General features: G+C 39.2%; 2 protein-coding genes across 6 annotated transcripts in view; both read right to left on the reverse strand.

Annotated features, from left to right (window-relative positions):
• LOC114659446 (bile acid-CoA:amino acid N-acyltransferase-like) overlaps window positions 1-17379 on the reverse strand; it is a 55515-nt gene extending 38136 nt beyond the window's left edge. Inside the window, exon 1 of one of the 3 annotated variants that reach the window (XM_028811954.2) lies at window positions 17266-17379. The gene's annotated coding sequence lies outside the window, so the exon portion shown is untranslated. Of the gene's footprint in view, window positions 1-8786; window positions 8808-17242 lie in introns of those variants that run through there. The other 2 variants (XM_028811945.2, XM_028811962.2) reach the window with 2 other exon arrangements.
• LOC114659417 (peroxisomal succinyl-coenzyme A thioesterase-like) overlaps window positions 1-20797 on the reverse strand; it is a 190792-nt gene that overhangs the window by 152256 nt on the left and 17739 nt on the right. The window lies entirely within an intron of this gene.

A 20797-nucleotide genomic window follows, 5' to 3' on the forward strand; every position in this document is an offset into this window, starting at 1 on the left:
ATAGGATCTGTAGACCAGTACATCTCAATATCTGGTTTTCTGATTATTCCCATCAACATCAAAATCCCAATGAATTTTTTCATTTCATTTTCATCAGTGTCAAACCAAGCACGAACACGGGAATGTGGAGGTAAATTGGGATTTTTCTCAATAAACTGTGCTGCATACAGATTTGTCTGATGAACAAAATGTCTAATCAAATCAGGTGACACAAACAGCTCATAAAACTGCTCAGCAGTGTAATTGTTTACATCAACAATAAAGCCACACGTTCCCTCAAACGAATGCAGAAAAGGTAGTTCACCTCGGGCAGCAGCCCAGCTGAGATGCTGGGGATACACCCACTCAGCGCCGTCATCCGATGCATCTTCATTCACAATATCATGCAGCGCACGTTGCTGCTCATCACTGTCACTAAAATCTTCTTCAGAACTGCTACAATCATGATCAGAACTGTCCAAAATCGCCTGCAAAGCCTCACTTGAAGTCAGTTTACGTTTCGCCATATTCACAGCTGTTACATGCGAATCACGTCACATGACCGGCCAAAACAACCACAGACTTGTCGAAATACAACGTAGTAATAATACCCACGCCAAACCGTCAGTTATACTACTTGCCAGGCATTCATATAACCACAGGCAAATGTGCCGGATAATTCCGGCAGTATGGCGTTAGCATTAAAACAGCGGTGCCGGATATATCCGGCAGAGGGCGGTGAAGGGGTTAATAAGACCAGGAGTTCAATTAAAAATAGAAGCTGGCTGGAACAAAAACCTGCAGTATCAGGAGGTCCCCAGGACTGAGTTTGGGAACCAATTACCTCCTGTGCAGGGCCGCCGTCACACCCGGAAGTGCAGCCGGAAGGTGACCATGGAACAGCTGAAGTACTTCCGGGTGCTCTATAAAAGAAGACAGCTGCCACAACTCAGGTGGCCAGAGTTGGGAGGAAGAAAGACTGAGCTTGCTGGGAGAGGAGTGAAGGCAGCTAAGATAAAGGAAGAAGGGACTGAGTATTGTATGCTGGTGCTTATGTAAAGTGCTGTGGGGAGCAGGGTGAAACGTTCTCCAACTGTAAATAAAAGGTGTGTTGTGTGGCAAAGTCATGGTGTCTGTCTGTGATCCGGGCTTCTGGTACAAGGGAAAACATGCTGCAGACACATTCCCAGCATATTAATTGAAACCATGATGCTTGAACTGTAAAACTGCATGCCACAAAGCAGCACTTACAAATCAAGCATAGCCTTGAGTCCTTCATTAAGCATGTTGATCTCAATAAAGTTAAAAACCTGTACAAACTCTGAATCCGGGTTTGTGCCTACTAATGAGATATGACATAGGCATTAAATTTGTTGCTGTTTATGTACAGCTGTGACAAACAACCAATCACATACAATTACATATCATATAAGAATGCTCTGAACCTCAGCTATCCAACAGTAAAGAGCCTTTCACTGTATGTGGCTTGACGGAGATGGGATATTTGATAAAAGCAGACTAATTAAGCTGTGATGTGCTGCTTACATTAGGGTATATGTGTGCAAATTGGATTTTATTATGAAAGCAAGTAGACAACATGGAAATTTATGAGGTGCCTGGAGTTGAATAGGGTAAATAATATATTGTAATTTAGAATACACGCATTTCATTTGTGTTCCGTGTCTACAATGATCTGGGTAAATATTGGATGACAGGAAATGTGAGGCAAAAAATGTTGAACACATAACTAAAACAAAAAGTTTCTGCGTGTTAGCACTAATGACTAAATTTTGACATTAAGTGTATAATATGTGAAGACTGAAGTCCAAATATCAAATAAACCCTTTCACAACAGGTACAAGTATAACAAAACAAGTGCACTTTTATTCAAGAATATAACTGAAGAAAAATAAATTGGAGTAGGGGACAAGGCTGACACATCCACTTGGCTGGTGCAGAGTTAAGAACTGCTGTCTCATAATGAAGAGGTTGCGGGTTCGATTCTGGGTCATTCCTGCATTTACCATTTTGAGTAGTGAGCTGCTCTTATTGTTACTATTATAGAATAAAAACAAATGTTTGATTTGAGTCTGTAACAGCTGGTGTAAATCTATGGTACTTGTAAAGGTTAGCGTTTTATTCTCTCTCTCACATTCACTCTCCCCCCAATCTGACACTGTTAGTTTTCAAATAAATATGTGGTATAACAGAGGTGAACTCAGATGAGGATGGGGGTTCTACATGAGAGAAAGAGAACAGAAGCCCTCTCCACAAGAAACGTCTAGTCACACATAACAACGCAGCTGCACCAGGCATAAAGGCGAAAGATGGCGCCGTTGGGATGAAGCAAGAGGTTGGGCGTCTTTCTGCCAGTGAATCTGCCACACACATGTCCTTCAACGAAACTGCAGGGCCTCCAGAGCTCGCCAAGGTATCGTGCAAAGTTGTTTGTGATTATGTTTTTGATGGTCTTTATATGAAAAACATGTATATGTTACTTATATAAAGCCATATTGAATGTTATTTACCTATATTTATTTAATTATCTTCCTACAGCATAAAGTCACAAGTAGACTGCAGAACTTCCTGTGTTTGATCGACACGGGCATGCTGACAAAGTACCTTCGGAAAGGTGTGGAAATGTCTGAAGAACAATGCTCACTATAAGCAGTCAGTCAACTTGCTAAATTGTGTCGGGCAATAAATGATGGAGCCAAAGAAGAAAACTCCTGCTTATTTTCTCTTTGAGTTTACCTATCCAGAATCCTGATCCTTCCACGTAGTTTAAATCCTTCTTCCAATCTGTATATTAAACTATTCTGCTTCCATCACCTTTGTGTTTCCTCTCTTGCAACAAAGACTTTTCCTACATTTCCTCCTTGCACTGCTACTACACTACTCTGGAATGGCTTTCAATATAAACCAGGGTGATGGGAGGAATAAAGATACTACACTGGAACAAAGCTAAAGGGGCTCATGGAGCAAACCCAAAAAGGCTGAATGTATTTGGAGTTATGCAGCATATGTATTTTTAACCTGAACTTGAACCGTTGGTGTAGAAAACAGCCTGGCTTGTCCTAGTTCCCTAGACAGGGCAATCAGAGGTCTTAATTGACTAGCAACTGGTCGCTCAGACATCACACATTAAAAAGAGCTAGGGAGGTTGATTTTGGTTAAACTCAAACCTCTGGTCAGACCAGTGTTAAAAAATATAAGAAAGCTCTCTTTAAAGCTCACTCAGAATACTATTCTACAATAATAGATGGCAATAATAAAAATCATTGGGTACTGTTTAGAACATGGGCTAGATTAACAAATGGGAATTCAGATCTACACTGCAAAATACCAACAGATATTAGCAGTACAGACTTTATGAACTTCTTTAATGAGAAAATTAAAAATATAGGATCCCAGATCACAGTATCACAGTGCAAACCAAATGCTAGCTTGGCAGACCCTGTCTCACCTTGCATTCAACACTTTAGAAATTTCAATCCTGTAACTGAGCAGCAAGTCTTAACTTTAATTTCTAAAATGAAATCTACTACTTGTTCCCTAGATCCAGTGCTAACAAAACTAATAAAAAGTGTAATGGATGTTCTTGCAGCACCTATTCTTAGAATTCCCAATACAGTGGTGCCTTGACTTATGAGTTTAACTTGTTCCGTGACGGAGCTCATAACTCAAATTACTTATATGTCAAATCAGTTTTCCCCATTGAAATAAATTGAAATGCCATTAATCCATCCCGGACCCCCAAAAAACACCGCAATTTTTTTGTTACATGTTTTTAAATAAGAAAAATGTACTTATAAATAACAACTATTGTATAAAAACAACATACAATAGAATGAAGTGCAATAAACTGGTTTTATTAAGTATAATGTACAGCATTTACCTTCAAGATCAGACGACTTGAGGATGCTGATGGAGGTGGAGGAGAAAGGCTGAACTGAATCTTACTCGCTGATTGTTGCCCTTTTTGCCACACCTTCCTCACTTTCATTTGCAGGGGTTTTCGATAAAAACCTGTCAAATTAGGTCTGTTTCACCCTCCCTTTCAGAATGTTTCTAAAATGAGTTAGGCAAGTGTCATTAAATATTGCCGTCGCATGCTCAGTTGAAACTTTTTCTGGATGTTTCTTTTGAATAAAGTATGAAAGTTTCTCCCACATTCCCAACATTTCCTTTATCTCACTTGTTGAGATAACCTCCTCCGCGTCACCTATTTCCTGCAAAACCTCCTTGTGCTGCTGCATCTGTAGCTCCTTTAGCTCCTCCGTTGTCAGGTCTTCGGAGTGCTCCTCGATGAGCTCATTGATGTCACCTTCATCCATGTCCAGGCCCATGGACTTGCCGAGGGATACAATCTCCTCCACCACTGCCGCTTCGGGTTCGAGTCTTTCAAAGTCTGTTTCAGACACGACCTCAGGCCACAGCTTCTTCCACGCAGAGGTCAGGGTTGTCTTTGTAACACCCTGCCAGGCCATATCGATAATTCTGAGGCATATCACGATGTTATAGTAGTCCTTCCAAAACTCTCGAAGGGTGACGTTTGTGCTCTCCGTCACCTCAAAGCAGCGGCGGAACAGGTGCTTGCTTGAAATTAGAAATCACCTGCTGGTCCATGGGCTGCAGGATAGGGGTGGTGTTGGGTGGAAGGTAGAGAACCTTTATAAACTTGAACTCTTCGAGGATGTCATCTTCGAGGTTAGGTGGGTGAGCAGGCGCATTGTCCAGGACAAGAAGGGCTTGCAGGGGTAGGTTATTTTCCTGAAGATATTTCTTAACGTCAGGACCAAAGACCAAATTCACCAACTCCACAAAGAACTGCCTGGTGACCCACGCCCTCGGGTTTGCCCTCCACATAACCTGCAGTTTTTCTTTCAGAATATTTAGTGACTTAAAGGCCCTAGGGTTTTCTGAATTATAAACGAGCAGCAGTTTAATCTTGTAGTCGCTGCTCGTATTGGTGCACAGTGCGAGGGTTAGCCTATCCTTCATGGGTTTGTGGCCTGGCATCCTCTTCTCCTCTGCCGTTATATAATTTCTCCTTGGCATCTTCTTCCAGAAGAGTCCTGTCTCATCACAGTTGAAGACTTGCTGGGGGATGTATCCTTTGGCTGCTAGAATTCCGGCAAAAGTTTTGAGGAACTCCTCAGCTGCCTTCATATTCGCGCTTCCTGCCTCACCATGCCTGACGATGGAGTGAATGCCAGTCCTCTTTTTAAAATTCTCAAATCAGCCCAGACTGGCTTTAATCGGCTCGCCTGATACCTTGTCCGTCGAAGTGCCTTGGGGTCTGCTGCAGCAAATCAGCGTAAATAGCTTGTGCCTTCTCGCAGATTTTAGCCTCCGTCACGGTATCTCCTGCGAGCTGCTTCTCCGTCAACCACACCATCAGCAGCTTCTCCATATTTTCATGGATAGATGTCCGGTGTTTAGAAATTATTTTAACACCCTTGGCTGGCATTATAGCCTTTATCGACTCCTTCTGCTTCAGTATGGTGCAGATTGTAGAAGTGCTACACTCATACTGCTTCGCCAAGTCAACTACACGCACACCTTGGTCATGTTTTCCGATAATTTCTTTCTTTAATTCAATGCACATCATCTGCTTCTTCTTCTCAGCACTGTCCTTCGCACTTACTTTCTTCGGACCCATGGTTGAAAAAAAGAAGTTTTGCAAAATAACTGCAAGCACAAATGCGAGCACAACACTGATGCTTCTAACCGCATAAAGTGAACGAGTGAGACACGGGATGCTGGGCGGATGTTGCGGCGTTTGCTGTGCAAACTAGCGGTGGGGTATCTGAAGCTGGCTCATAACCCGAATTTTAGCTCTTAACTCAAAGCAAAAAATCGGCTGAGAGACGGCTCGTATCTCAAAAAACTCGTTAGTTGGGACACTCATAAGTCAAGGTACCACTGTAGTTCATTATTGCATGGCACAGTACCTGATGTACTAAAAGTGTCAGTCATTAAACTATTACTTAAAAAGACAGACCTAGACCCACACATTCTTAATAATTATAGACCCATTTCAAAATTGACCTTTCTCTCTAAAATACTAGAAAAAGTAGTCACCAATCAGCTTCAGTCACATCTTACGCATTAAAATTTATTTGAGAAATTCCAGTCTGGTTTCCGCACTGGTCATAGTACAGAAATGGCACTTACGCATGTTATAAACAACATTCTGATATCCTCTGATGAAGGAAACTCCACTGTAATTATGTTGTTAGACTTAAGTGCAGCATTCGACACCATTGACCATTCTATTTTACTGCACAGGCTAGAAAATGATGTTGGGCATACAGGCACTGTGCTCAATTGGTTTAGTTATTATTTATCAAATCGATTCCAATACGTACAGAAATGTGCTGACAGTACTCCATCATGATACAGAGAAGTGAGATATGGTGTCCCACAGGGCTCAGTACTGGGACCTTTACTGTTTTTATATGCAGATGACACCCAGTTATACCTTTCTTTTAGATCAAATGAAGTATCTGCAATGTTGTCTTTAATTAGTTGTGTTAGTGAAATAAAGGAGTGGATGGATGAGAACTGTCTATCTTTAAACACCAATAAAACAGAGATGTTAATTATTGGAGGGAATGACGCTGATTGCAACAATACTTTGTCATCATTTAACTCAGTTGGAATCACCACTAATTTTACTGAATCAGCCCGCAATCCAGGAGTTATATTTGACTCTAGCCGTCTGACAGCCGGGCCGCGAGAGAACTGCCGGCAATGGAGACTCACTCAGACTTTTCAGAATGCTTGGTGGGCGGGGCTTTGCAGTGGCACAGAGAGAGGAGAGAGACTGAGGTGAGAGAGTATTACAACAAAGTATTTTTATGGTCCCGACAGTTTCCCCATATGACACTAGTCTATAGAAATCACGTTACTACGAAGTACATTCAGCAGCTGCTTTCATTACAACGAAGTGACCTTGAAATGCTTGAACGAATCATCCACAGAGAAGTTAGATCTGTGGTTGCAGCTCAGTTGTGCACATTTGCACAACGATTCCCAAACAGAAACAATGTAAAAAAAAATTCTTTCTTCGAACTTTCCTCGTACTGTTTTTTTTTGCTGTTTTTGTTTTCTGTGGTTTTCAGTGATACCTTTTGCTTATTGCTTGTCAACATTTGAAAAACATCCATTGGAATTTAACTCATTGTCACCCTCCTATAGAAATGGCAGACACGAAAAAAAGATAGCAGTGTTAATGTTTGTGATGTGCAATCTGTTGGAATGGCAAATGCAAAGCATATGTCTTTGTTATATGCAAAAAAAAAAGAAAAATCTTGGGTTGCAAACGTATGCGAACTGCTTAATAACTTAATAATAACAGAAATGTTATGTAAATTGTGTATAAAACTGCCCCCACCCCCCACCCCGACCGGTCAGTGGAAAACTTTGCATCTAATAAAGTGGTCCTTGCTGGTTGGGGACCACTGATTTAAAGCACACATTACAAAGTTGTCCAAATCATGTTTCTTCCATCTTAAAAATGTTGGGAAATTAAGGAGCTTTCTAAATAAACAGGATTCTGAGAAATTAATTCATGCATTTATTTCTAGTAGATTGACTACTGCAATGTGGTGTTCACTGGATGTTCAAATTGTTCTTTATACAACCTCCAGTTAATCCAAAATGCACCTGCAAGAATTATTACAAAAGCAAGAAAATACGAACATTTAACTCCAGTTCTTAATTCCTTACACTGGCTCCCAGTTAAGTTAAGGGCAGATTTCAAAATCCTCCTTTTAACATATAAAGCCTGAAATGGCCAAGGTCCGGCTTACTTGTCTGAACTTATCATGACTTACAAACCAGAGAGCACATTAAGATCTCAAGATGCTAGTCTGCTTATGATTCCAAGGATTAATAAAATAACAGTGAGAGGTTGAGCTTTTAGTTACAGGGCCACTAAACTGTGGAATGGTCTGGCTGCTACTATAAGAGATGCCCCTTCAGTCTCAGCTTTCAAATCCTGGCTTAAGACTCACTACTTCAGTTTAACATATCCTGACTAGAGCTGCTGATTAACTGTACAGACTGCATCTCTGTTGTTGGTCATTAGCCCCAAAACATAAGTAATAAGATAGTTATAATTTGTTACTAACCCTCACCTATTCTGTTTCTTTTCTCAGTACTTAAATGTGGCACTTAGTGCCACTGCCCACTTGCCAAGTGGTTTTGCCTGCCTAAGGAAAAGTCATTTCTGATGGAGGATCACAGGAATCATCGTGTAGAGGGGTCCTTTCATCGGATTGGCTGGCCCAGCGCTATCCCAGCTGTGGAATGGCCATTTGGGGAGGCAGCTTGATGGCTGAGGTCTTCAGGACTCTAAACAAATCCAAATCATATTATGTGATATCATCTACTGTTAAATTCTGCTCTGTACTTGTAATATTTTTATTTTACTTTTATACTGTATTGAGCATTACTTTTGTTTTGTTCTGTGTATTGTATTGACCCCCTTCTTTTTGACACCCACTGCATGCCCAACCTACCTGGAAAGGGGTCTCTCTTTGAACTACCTTTCCCAAGGTTTCTTCCATTTTTTTTTTCGCTACTAGGGTTTTTATGTTGGGAGTTTTTCCTTGTCTTCTTAGAGAGTCAAGGCTGGAGGCTGTCAAAAGACAGGGCCTGTTAAAGCCCATTGTAGCACTTCTTGTGTGATTTTGGGCTATACAAAAATAAACTGTATTGTATTGTATCGTACCAGTAATGGACACTTTTCAGTTTGTCTACCAGGATCACACTGGAGTAAAAGATATAGTATTTACCTGCTGGACAGAGCTTACTTCTACCTGGTCAAGTAGAAGTGCTATTTTAAATTGTTTTTTGTTTTCTTAACCAGCTGCCAATTAACAATGAGATGCACATGACATGGGAGCCAGCAGAATATTATCAAATTTCCATTTACACCTGCATGTGTTCATCATGAAGTATATGTTTTATTTAAATATCTGGAAATAAACAGAATAGGCAAAACATAAAACCATTATTAATCTACTGCAGTCCAGAAATGATTTCACTCATATGCTTGGAAATAAAAAAAATCTACAATAGAAGAATAATGCAGCATTGCAAAATAAAAACAATATCAAGTCATACAATTAAATAAGCTATATTACTGGCAAGAATTACGAGTACCTAAATGGTAGATAACATCTTTAATGCTGTCATACATGGCTATATGCAGCATGAGGGCTTTTTAGGGCTAGGGATGTCATATTAGCAGACTTTCTGTATCCAATACTAATTCCAGTGAAATTTCATGATACTTCTTTCATATTTGATGCCATAACAAAAACAGAAATCCCATTCAACTTTTTATTTAAAGTAGCTCCATTATTCAAGTGAACAATATTGTGCCTTTTCCTGTAATAGAATATGCAATATACAGGGTGGTCCAGATCTAACTATGCAATTATTGCATTGCATTGCATTAAAAGTTGCATAGTTAGATCTGGACCACCCTATATAATACACTACAATATAATACTGATTGGAACAGCAGCTTTAAAATAGTGGTGTATCCATCAATTAGTTATGCAACTATCATTTCAATAAACTAGTACTGGCATTTATAGTTATCAAATACAACACAGGGCTTGAATTTTAATATGTGGTAGACATGGGGATTCACCCAGTGTGACAAAAAATAGTGGGAATTTTATAATCTTAGAGAGATTTCAGCACAATGTTTATAAAAAATGATATCATCATGAATTGCCAAAGACTTTGTTAAATATCATAGACAGAAATACAATTCTGTCTATGTAACTACCTCATTTATCTTACCATGTGCACAGCGTAAACTTATTCTTAGACATATTTTCTCTCCAATAACTGAAACATGTTTAAAATCAAAAGTAAAAATGAAAACTCACACAGTGTTATATTTATACTGCTAAATTATTGAGTTCCACTTTAGCTATTTTTGTAAAAACATGATTTTGAAATCTAGTTTGTTACAATTCCTATTGTAATAGTTATACTTGAATCATTAGCTAATTAAAAAACGTACTAAAAAGTAATATTCAACAGATGAGTCAAATTGATTTAAATTTCAAATGCCACAAACTTCTTGTGCTTCAAGTTTCTGAATTTGTCTTTCCTTTTTATATTTGTCTGAACTTCAAGGCTTCCTTTGTGAAATCAAAATCAGTTTTACATTAATCCAATATTTCAGAACAGCTGTTAAACAGTATTGTTGTGCTGTTTTCAGATTATATGAGTGATCATACTTTATTATTGCTTAGCCTGTGTATAATCCAGAATTGGAATACAAGCAAGACTGACATTACCTGCAGTATAATTGATACACTGTGTTACATTAAAAAATATACCTTTCAGAAAATCTCATATGTGCTTTAACAATGTTTATCACATTTGCTATTAACAAATGAAACAGCTCATTTTATTTGTATTGTAGGCAAGCCAAAGTGCTACTTTGTCTAAAACTTGCCATGGTTTTTAATGGTATAACTGGTGTTAGCACTGCCAGACTACACAGCCCTATATGCATAATAATGGGTGCATGAGAGGTCTCCCCTGTGACCCTGAACTGTATTGACTGATTTGAAAATGGATGGATGCTTAAAAGAGATCTGTAAACAAGCTTGATATAATCAGAGAATGAATAGGAAGCATCTGTTCTTTTATAGAGCCTGTACAGGACATTATACTAAATAGCAATTTGTCACACCATCATTTTATCTACTTTTACAACTTTGTGACATTACAAGTTAAAAGATCACAACTCACATCTTGCCCCTAGTAATGGTTAACTCCATTAGTTTATTTTTCTCTAGAAATCTCTAAAGACTGGAATTCTCTTTTCTCTTAGCTTTAGCTTCATATATTAATACTGCAACAACACTGATTCTAACAGCAGCAAGAGTGCACAAGAAATAACATTCATATTTAGAATTATTAACAGTTTTCAAAATAAAAAAAATTATGCTCAGCACAAAACAAATATACTGCAAGAGAAGGGTTTTTCATATTCTTTTGCATGGAAAGGACTGAAAAAAATATTGTCTGATAACTTTACTTCACTCTATTGGTTTTCTTTTGGTTATTTATTAGGAATGCTAAAATCCAAGAAATCTGTCAAGTGTGTTGTAAAAATAATTGAAAATATGCACGTTTTCCCTGAATTCTGAACTTATTGTCAAATTATAGAAGCTCAAAACTGGAAGGCTTAATTTCCAGTGTATTCCTAAGGATATTGCCACACACTTGAAGTTCACTTAGACAACACAGGGCATCTGCAATGTCTGCTAATATGACAGGGAGACATCCATGTTTTATGCTTATAAATATTTAGCATCCCAGTTCACCACATAGAGAAAAAATACATAGTAATATGACACAGTAAACCAAACCCACAAAACAAAATGGTTTGCTAAAACCCCATGCAACCTCAAAGCCTTCTTCTTTAGTAAAGTTGATTATTTCTCATTAATATTGCTCTACAGTTGCACTTGAAGAGGATTCTAACACAGATTTCTAACTGAACCACATGCATATTTTTATTAAAGGACAGAAACAACTCCTTCAACAAAATCACCTGACATTCTTCATTGCTCAACCTGGCAAAAACCAAGCTTTTTTTCATCCTTGCCAGCCAGTCTGTTCAACTGTCATCTCTGTAGAGCTTGGCTTACTGTCACTAACACTGTATCTGTAAGTCTGTATGCAACCTTTGGGTGGTGACTGATGAGCAGCTCTCTTTCTCTGACCACATTTGTACTGTTTCTCATTCCTAAAGGTTCACTCTGTGCAACATCCACAATTTCAGACCTTATCTGACAGAGTATGCAGCACAACCTCTGGACCAGGCTCTGGTCTGGTCATGTCTGGACTACTGCAACTCACTTCTGACAGGAGTACCCATATGTGCTATCAAGCTACTGCAAATGACTCAGAATAAAGTGGTCCATCTTGCATTTAACCAGCCAAGATGGGTACATGTCACTATCTCTTCGGGTCATTACATTGGCTCCCTGTAATAGCATGCATTAAGTTGAAATTCCTGATGCTTGCCTACAGAGTAGTCTGTGGTCAGCACCTGTGTATATGGAGACACTAGTGAGGTGCTATGCTTCTTCTTGCCCACTCAGGTGTGCCAGGGAACAGCATCTGGTGATACCACCATTGCATGGTATCAAGTCTCAATCTAGACTTCTTTCCTGGGCAGTTCCCAGCTGGTGGAAAGGGCTACCCATCTCAATCCGTACTGACGACTCTGTCAGTGTATTTAAGAAGCAATTGAAGACCCTTCTGTTCTGTAAATATCTGTCAAATTGGTTGAAAAAAAAAATCCTCTGTGATCTTTTATATAATTGGTTAATTTGTTGTTGAGGTTTAATGGCCTTATTGATTATTGTCAATGATCGTACAGTTATTTCTTTACTTCTTTTCACATGTGGCAATCAACTTTTGTTACCTATCCTATTACACTTGCTGAACAAACAGGCACTAGTTTAATGTTAGTCGATTAGATAAACCTCTGTTGTATGTCACCTTGTATAAAAGTGTCTGCCAAGCAAATAAATGTAAAACGTTATGAAAATGTGTACTGTGCATGCATGTGTAAGTTAACGAGCAATTAAAAACTGAAGGTGGAGTGGGGTGGATGCTGCAGGTCCTGTGTAGCATTGGATACTGCCTGTATCCAGTGCTCCTCGGATAGCCCCTGAAATCACAAACTTTTAAACTGATTTTTATTTTGTGTTCCATTCTGATGCATTCGCATTACTAAACAAGTACTGTGAGTACACAACATAATCATGATGGTTACTGTGGCAATTTATAACAATCAGTTATTTGGTTTACTTCTAGGATTCTGTGTAAAAAGCTATGCAATTGGAAGTTTGTTATATTTGAATATTTATGAATGTCCGTACTAGTTTACTTAAATAATAATTGGGTACCTACTTGAAGGCTACACCCCCATTTTAAAGCAATTGTTGCACAATATTTGTCATTTGAATAATGATGGTAACTTTAATGAAAAACAATTGTTTATTTACTTGTAATCATTTGAATTTTTATTTGTTTGTGCCAATCATTTTTTAATAAATGAGAGTAGGCTGAAAGGGATTTCTGATTTAGCCATGGTATCAAATTGATATTAAATTGGTATTGAATATAGTGAAATTTCAATGGTATTGGTATCAGCTACAAAAATAATGATATTGTGACAACCCTACACAGGAATGTATCACCGCTCAATCATATTGTTTATGTTTGTAGAATAAGTGACACCTGTACAGTCAGCTGCAGTACTATGCTGAGTCACTGTTTCAAAACTGCTAACACACTGTGCTGACACAAGTTAGTGGTTGCATAACATTAAGAGTACATCCCTCCATCAATCACTCTCAACTATGCACAGCTATTCAAACTTTTACTGCAATTTCCATTTCAAGTACTACCTCATCTAAACTTTTCTCACCTCTGTATTTTGTATCTGATATCATGTTAATCATAAATAACAGGCTGGACTGGCTATTATGGAATTGAGGAGACAATAAAATTGTGAATTAGATCACCCACCCAAACATTTTCTAAACCCACTTAAACCATTTCAGAAATGTTTAAAATCAGAGAAGATCTCTGCAGCATCAAGTGCAAATTAGGAAACAACTCTGGACAGAGTGCCTACAAGTTACAAGACCAAAGCTTGGGTCAGGGGTTGTGCTGCATACTCTGTCAGATAAAGTCTGATCTTGCACATGTCTAGAGTGAATCTGCAAGACCAAGAGACCCTAGCAACATGGTCAGTAAAGAACAGCTGGTCATCAATTACCACCACAAGGTTTTGTGCCGATTTGGCAGGTGTTACTGATAATGAACACGTCGCCTCCTTTTTTCATATGCTAGAATTGTTTTGTAGTATTGACGATAAACATACTGTGTAATATGTTTGTACATAATATTCAACTTTACATCTTTATTAATGGGCGGCACGGTGGCGCAGTGGGTAGCGCTGCTGCCTCGCAGTTGGGTGATCTGGGGACCTGGGTTCGCTTCCCGGGTCCTCCCTGCGTGGAGTTTGCATGTTCTCCCCGTGTCTGCGTGGGTTTCCTCCGGGCGCTCCGGTTTCCTCCCACAGTCCAAAGACATGCAGGTTAGGTGGATTGGAGATTCTAAATTGGCCCTAGTGTGTGCTTGGTGTGTCGGTGTGTTTGTGTGTGTCCTGCGGTGGGTTGGCACCCTGCCCAGGATTGTTTCCTGCCCTGTGTTGGCTGGGATTGGCTCCAGCAGACCCCCGTGACCCTGTGTTCGGATTCAGCGGGTTAGAAAATGGATGGATGGATGGATCTTCATTAATACATTTCTATAAACACATGCAGACACACATCCCTAATTTGGGTAATATTTAAGACTTGTTTGTTCTGTAGAGATGATTTGTCTATTTATAATGCTTTATTTAAACATGTATTATAGCATTAATGTAGAACATATAAATACTTACTCTGCCCTATAAGTTATACTCTCTTGATATTTATCAGAACACCACCATCCATCCAACAACCTTTTACTTTTTTAAATGGATTACACATTCACTTGATTTTTTGCATTAATATATTATTTTGGAAAATGCCAGTGGAAAAAAATGAGCATTGTTTTATTTCAAATATAAGTGATAGAATCATTATTATTAATTCATCTGCCATGTGAAAATAGTGACTGTGGTGAGGCTCACAGCCGGAGGGGTGGTCCTCCCTCCACTGCCTGCCAGACCTGCCAAAAACCTGGGAGAAGCACTCTGCACAGCACAAAGTCCATATGAGAAATTGCACAGCCTACACTTTATATGGCTATAAAACCAAACCTCCCTCAATTTCCTTTCTGCACCTTGACTGTCACTTCAATTAAGGATGTATGTTGGTGTATAAATGGAAATAGGCCATAGAGAACAAGAAAGATAAGTCCTGCTGTTCCTCTCTCCAAGAACATTAAAATTATGTTTACTGACTTACTCAAGCTAACATTTGATTTGGTCTTGTTAAACAATTTGTGCAGCTGGTTAGTTATTAACATTTAAGGATAGCTTCATAAAGGTTTGAAGATTTTCAGCCTACAACTTATTAAAAATCTTTGAATCTGTGCAGTAATTCATATAAAAATCTAAAATAACAGCTTCACAGATGCTTCTCACTGGTTTAAAATGGAATACAAAGGATTATCCATCACAAAAATGCATGTTTTCAAATACTGTACTAAAAATGTGCATCTGTAGATGCTGTACAGAAAAGAAAATGTGCAAAGTATGCTTTTCGTAATTTGTTAATTTTGAAATAATTGCTACCATAAAGAGGCAATGGGGCACTGACTGCATAAAACCAGTGGGAAGATCACAGTAGTTTGGATGTGCTATCCCAATTTCATATGGTTGCAAGAATTTAATTTGATATTCGTTATTTGAAGCATGTTCTGAAAATACATGAGGTTCAGAAAAGAATGGTACTTAAAAAAAATTTAAAAGGAGGTTTCAGTGCAAAAGTGCTGTCAGTGTTATACTGTATACATTTTGTAAAATATAGCCTGTTATTTTCTCTGGCTCCTGCCTTGTGCCCTGTGTTGGCTGGGATTGGCTCCAGCAGGCCCCCGTTACCCTGTAATAAAAATCATTTTATAAAAAAAAAAAAGTATGCAAAAATAAAACCTGTTATCAACGGTGGTCCTTGGATTATTGTAATTGTTATTTTTCAACTGAATGTATGGCATTTGTGAAACTTGCCAGAACTCACTCTATTCTACTGTACCTGCTGTTTTATCTTATTGGTTTTTGAGGTTTAAAACCAACTTACCATTGATACTTCTATATTTGTTAACACCGCAGTTTGTTATGCTGAGGTCCTGCATTGCAGAGCACTTGGGAATAAAATTCTGGTCCAAAGTGATTTAATCCTCAAAGTCCAGTTAGATATTACAGTTAGTCAACTTCTGCGATGAAGTCATGGAGGAGTGCCAAGTTTGCCAATTACTTTGACTACTATTATCTTCACATCTGTGATTAAACACTTACAGCAGGCATGCGCAACCTTTCCGCTATTGACGGCCGCACTACAGACTTTTTACTTTAATAACGGCCGCACTACAGACTTTTTACTTTAATAACGGCCGCCAGTAAGTCCAAGTAAACTTAATAATGTTTTATGATTTATGTAAAAATTTACAGATTACACATTAAAACAGAGTATGATATATCTGACAATATTCAATTTACTGGTCTACATATGTAAAAAAATGTCTACGAAACGTCATATAGGACAAAAAACCTTTACAGCAATTGTTTCAGGAAGTTTGGAAAACATCGCCATTAATGGCTTCCTTGCTCTTGCATGTTTGCAGACAGACTTGCAAAGTCAGGGGACTCGCTGGAGACCATTAGCCGTATTCCAGACTCTAGATTGCTGTCTACCAATCGGGTTCGGTACTTGTTTTTCAGATATTTCATTCTGGAAAACGCTGCTTCGCACATATGATGACCGTTTGCTAATGGCGATAGGCAGTGTATGGACTTAGCCACAAGGCCGTACACTCCCATTTCCTTCTCAGTTCCATATTGGCTAGCCGCTAGTCACGTGACTTCAAATGTACTCCTGGGTGTCAGCCCATTTCAACCGAACTTAATATTCAAGTAAGCAAATCGGCTTTTGGCGTCACCATACCGACCCGGCCGACAAAGATTCCGCGGCGTTGAGACCCCTTACTCGCTGGAGTCCAGAGACCCTACACCTGCACGGCCGCCGTTACGTACACTTTAATATACACGGCCGCAGGTTGCGCACAGCTGACTTACAGCATTATCTGTTAGTATGTCAAGAGTGTCCCATCATGGTTTAATCACGCAACCTCACCTTCTAATACCGAAATCCACTACGTGCTACACGGACCATGACGGCGCGACTTACGGTTATCTTTGTTATACCAATGTTGTTCCTAGTAAAAGTTCAATTTGGCGTCTCACTAATACACAGAGAAGGTGAGAGCACTAGAACATCGACCAGTGCCTTTGTACAGTGAGTAGCTTCGCTGTAGGCGGTGCTGTACTGTGCAGTGGCATTGGATTCACGATTTTTTTAAGCACGTCTTATACAGTTCGTAATTACCAACAGTCTAATTAGAAAAGCGAAATTATTTGCATTCTAATACAACGACATCTACCTGTATGCTTAAGAACTCGCCATACAATACATAAATAAGTAAAGTTTACCTCCACTCTCTTTCAGTACTCACAGGTGTGCAGGCAACTGAAGACTCCGAAAAGCACCAAGAAGTGTCCGGACTGAAGCGCTGCAGGTCATGTGACTAAATAAGGCCAACCACAGCAGCCTCCAAAGTTAACAGTCAGTTAACTCGAGTTACAGTACATGGATCTGGGACTGGACTGACGCAGTTAGAACTAGGAATGTTTTGCCATTCTGGGGAGTGCTATGATTTACGGAGGTGGCGTCTAACGGAAGGAAAATACTTAAAACCCGACGTCCTGAGTTAGAGGCGAGCGTTTTAGGTTTGTCACTGGATACGCGCTGAAATTATAGCGTTATTAATACAAAACTCGTGTATATAGATAGATAGATAGATAGATCTTTATTGTCATTGTCACTTTTACAAAGGAACAACGAAATTGAAGGTGCAATCAACTCAGTGTGAGGAATAAGGGTTAAAAAGACAAAAAGACAGAATATAATAACAAACCGAATAGTAATAAATATACAAATTGCACTTGTTGACCTATCCTAAGGTATATATTGCACATTGGAAGAATAATATGGGGCAGGTTTATTTTGAGTTCAGGGCCATGATTGCTTTCGGATAAAAGCTGTTTTTAAGGCGGTTTGTCCTAGTTTTCATAGCTCTGTATCTCTTGCCCGATGGCAAAAGCTGGAAGAGGCAATGACCGGGATGTGATGAGTCCTGTGAAATGTCTATTGCTTTTTTGCGGCTTCGGGAGGTGTAGATTTGTTCCAGAGTGGGGAGGGTACAACCAATTGTTGTCTCCGCTATCCTGACGACCCTGTGTAGCGCTTTCTTTTCTGATGCATAATGCTGCTTAAAATACGGAAATACTGCTTAACAATTAATATACGGTATATAGGCAGGTAAATCAAGTCTGATGGACGTAACCCCTGTCCAACTGTAATCACAAATAGACAAAGCAGTTGTTTTAGGTTTTTATGTATCCTTTCTTCAATCGATGTAGTGAAGCTGCTTGTTCAGTGCGGAATCAGGAATACAGTGCAGTTACACTCTTTATTTCACCAACACCACAGACGAAAACATGACCTTCAAATGCAGGCTTACAGCATCTCTTCTGCCCAAAAGGTACTGTTCAACCAAAATACATCACCCATCAAGGGCGAAAGCAAAACCCAAAATCAGAGATTTCCCCTGTCCCATCCGCCCCCACACCTCGTTAACAGACTTTTTTTGTACTCCACTCGTACTGCCTTTGAATGAATAATAAAGGCAGTGCACAATTAAGTTGCGATCTTCTCACTATGGAAGTGTTGTTTCTATCATTGTAATATCTACAAGTAATCTGAATGGGTTAGTTACATCGCATCCACTTCATTTGCTGTAGCACACCCGATCGTGGTGCGTCCCAAGTCGGCGAAGAGAGATCAAGTTGCATACAAACTTAAACCACCCTAAACATGTCTAACCAAATTACTACGGTGGTTAATGTCACAGAACAAATACACATATCATACCAATTACTACGGACACGAAAAAGTGCATGCAAATAGGCCTACATAAATCGGAACCACTACAAACAGGTACACAACATAAATTTATAAAGTCCGCCCTGATCTGGGCTGAAGTACATCGTGGCAATGAATCGAACCATAAAATCAGCATCATAGAAAACTATGCGATGTATATACTGTATATTTGGATACGGATCAATTTAAATTGTCCTGCAGTTTAGTGAAAGATGGTGAGGGTTGCCTTATACATTGAACTATTATTTATTACTGAGTAAAAACGCAGCTCAGGCAATGTACTGTTCAGGCGAATATGGATGCCGTCTGATTGTGAGAGAACAGTTATTTTAGAAATGGACTGAACAGACGGAGTTTGCCGTTCGGGAAAGAGTGGAGTTCCTCAGATCTGAATATCATATCACTTGTACTCTGTTGAAAATGTTTTATTTTTGAGTCACAATCAGCTTTGTAGTACACATCATAAACTTTGCACCTTTGTCTGTAAACTTTCCTATATAAATATTTTACGTGAATCTGTATCTTCAGTTGAACTGAGTTAAAAACCATGAATCATCTAATACTTTCTAAAGTATAATATACTGAGAGGTAGTTAGCATGTGTGCCATCATTTACTGCTCTAGTCATAGACCAAACAGAAGAAAACAAAAGCCATTAGTGGATGCCATATATTCATAATAACATCTTTTTTCTCAGCCCTCCTGATGAATTACTCAGCTGAGGGGAGTCTGCCATTTTATTACAGGACACTGGCACACCCCTACACTTATGGAATAGTGCAGCTGGATTCAATTCATGGCTCAGTCACTGCAGACTCTGTGCATTCTCCTCGTGTCAGTGTGTATTCTGTTCAGGTACCCCATTCTCTTTAACCTTTCAGAGATTTAATAAGTTTAATGGTTAGATTATGTTCGATAAAAAGGTTCTCATTTTTAACTCAGTGATTTGAACTTTTGAAAACCTCTCCACCACTCCAACCATTACTACATCAAGCTGATCTTATTAAAACTTTTCCACCACCTCCACCATTATCAAGCCAAAAAAGAGCAACAGAGGAACAAAGAAACTCTTCGACTAGTTTATACTGTAAGTAATATTTTGCCATTTTCAGTGTGATCTGAGCTGTGGACGATCCTGTGCTGGAATGCTCTTATTCTTCATGAGTGCTGTCCAGCCTCTGACTAGGTATTTTATATGCTTTCGGTGACTGTTGGATTAATTTGGGTATCAGGAAAAGGAGCATGCACTGATAGCACGTTACCACACCTAGAAAAGTTGGGTGCATAATGAATTACAAGTATTAACAATTCTGGATGATCTACATAGCTGAGACACTGAAATACTGTATACCATTACCAGATTAAGATCTCTACAGTCTCCAGGGAGTCACATACATATACATTGCTCAAAAAATAAATGAATGAAACTACAGGAAGGAAGGAAACACTTAATCATCACAGTCAAAGGCCAAATTCATTAAGTTTCAGGGATATCAATCTGAGGGGGGGGCGCAGTGGGTAGTGCTGCTGCCTCACAGTTAGGAGACCCGCGTTCGCTTCCCGGGTCCTCTCTGCGTGGAGTTTGCATGTTCTCCCCGTGTCTGCGTGGGTTTCCTCCCACAGTCCAAGGTTAGGGGCATTGCCGATCATAAATTGTCCTTGGTGTGTGTGTGTGCGCCCTGCGGTGGGTGGGATTGGCTCCAGCAGACCATGACAAGATCGTGTGATCATGACTTCTTTATTACTGCCTCCTACTTTACTCTTTCCCACCACTTTATGAATTTCATATACAGAGTAGATACCTTCCTTTCTTATCTTTATCTCAGCTCTGTTGCCAAATTGATTTAATGGATGTTTTTATTAAGGTTTTTACTTCTCCTTTAATGCAGGGACACTGTTACTTTTATATTTTAAATTCTGAGTGACTGCTTAGCCAAGTTATCAGCAACCTTATTTCCCAGAATACCTACAATATATGAGCAGTAAGCCATAGGAAATAAACTGTTATGCCCAGAATCTTTAGCTTCCACAGCTGTTGCTGTA

This window comes from Erpetoichthys calabaricus, chromosome 1, assembly GCF_900747795.2.
Source record: "Erpetoichthys calabaricus chromosome 1, fErpCal1.3, whole genome shotgun sequence".
Lineage (NCBI taxonomy): Eukaryota > Metazoa > Chordata > Cladistia > Polypteriformes > Polypteridae > Erpetoichthys > Erpetoichthys calabaricus.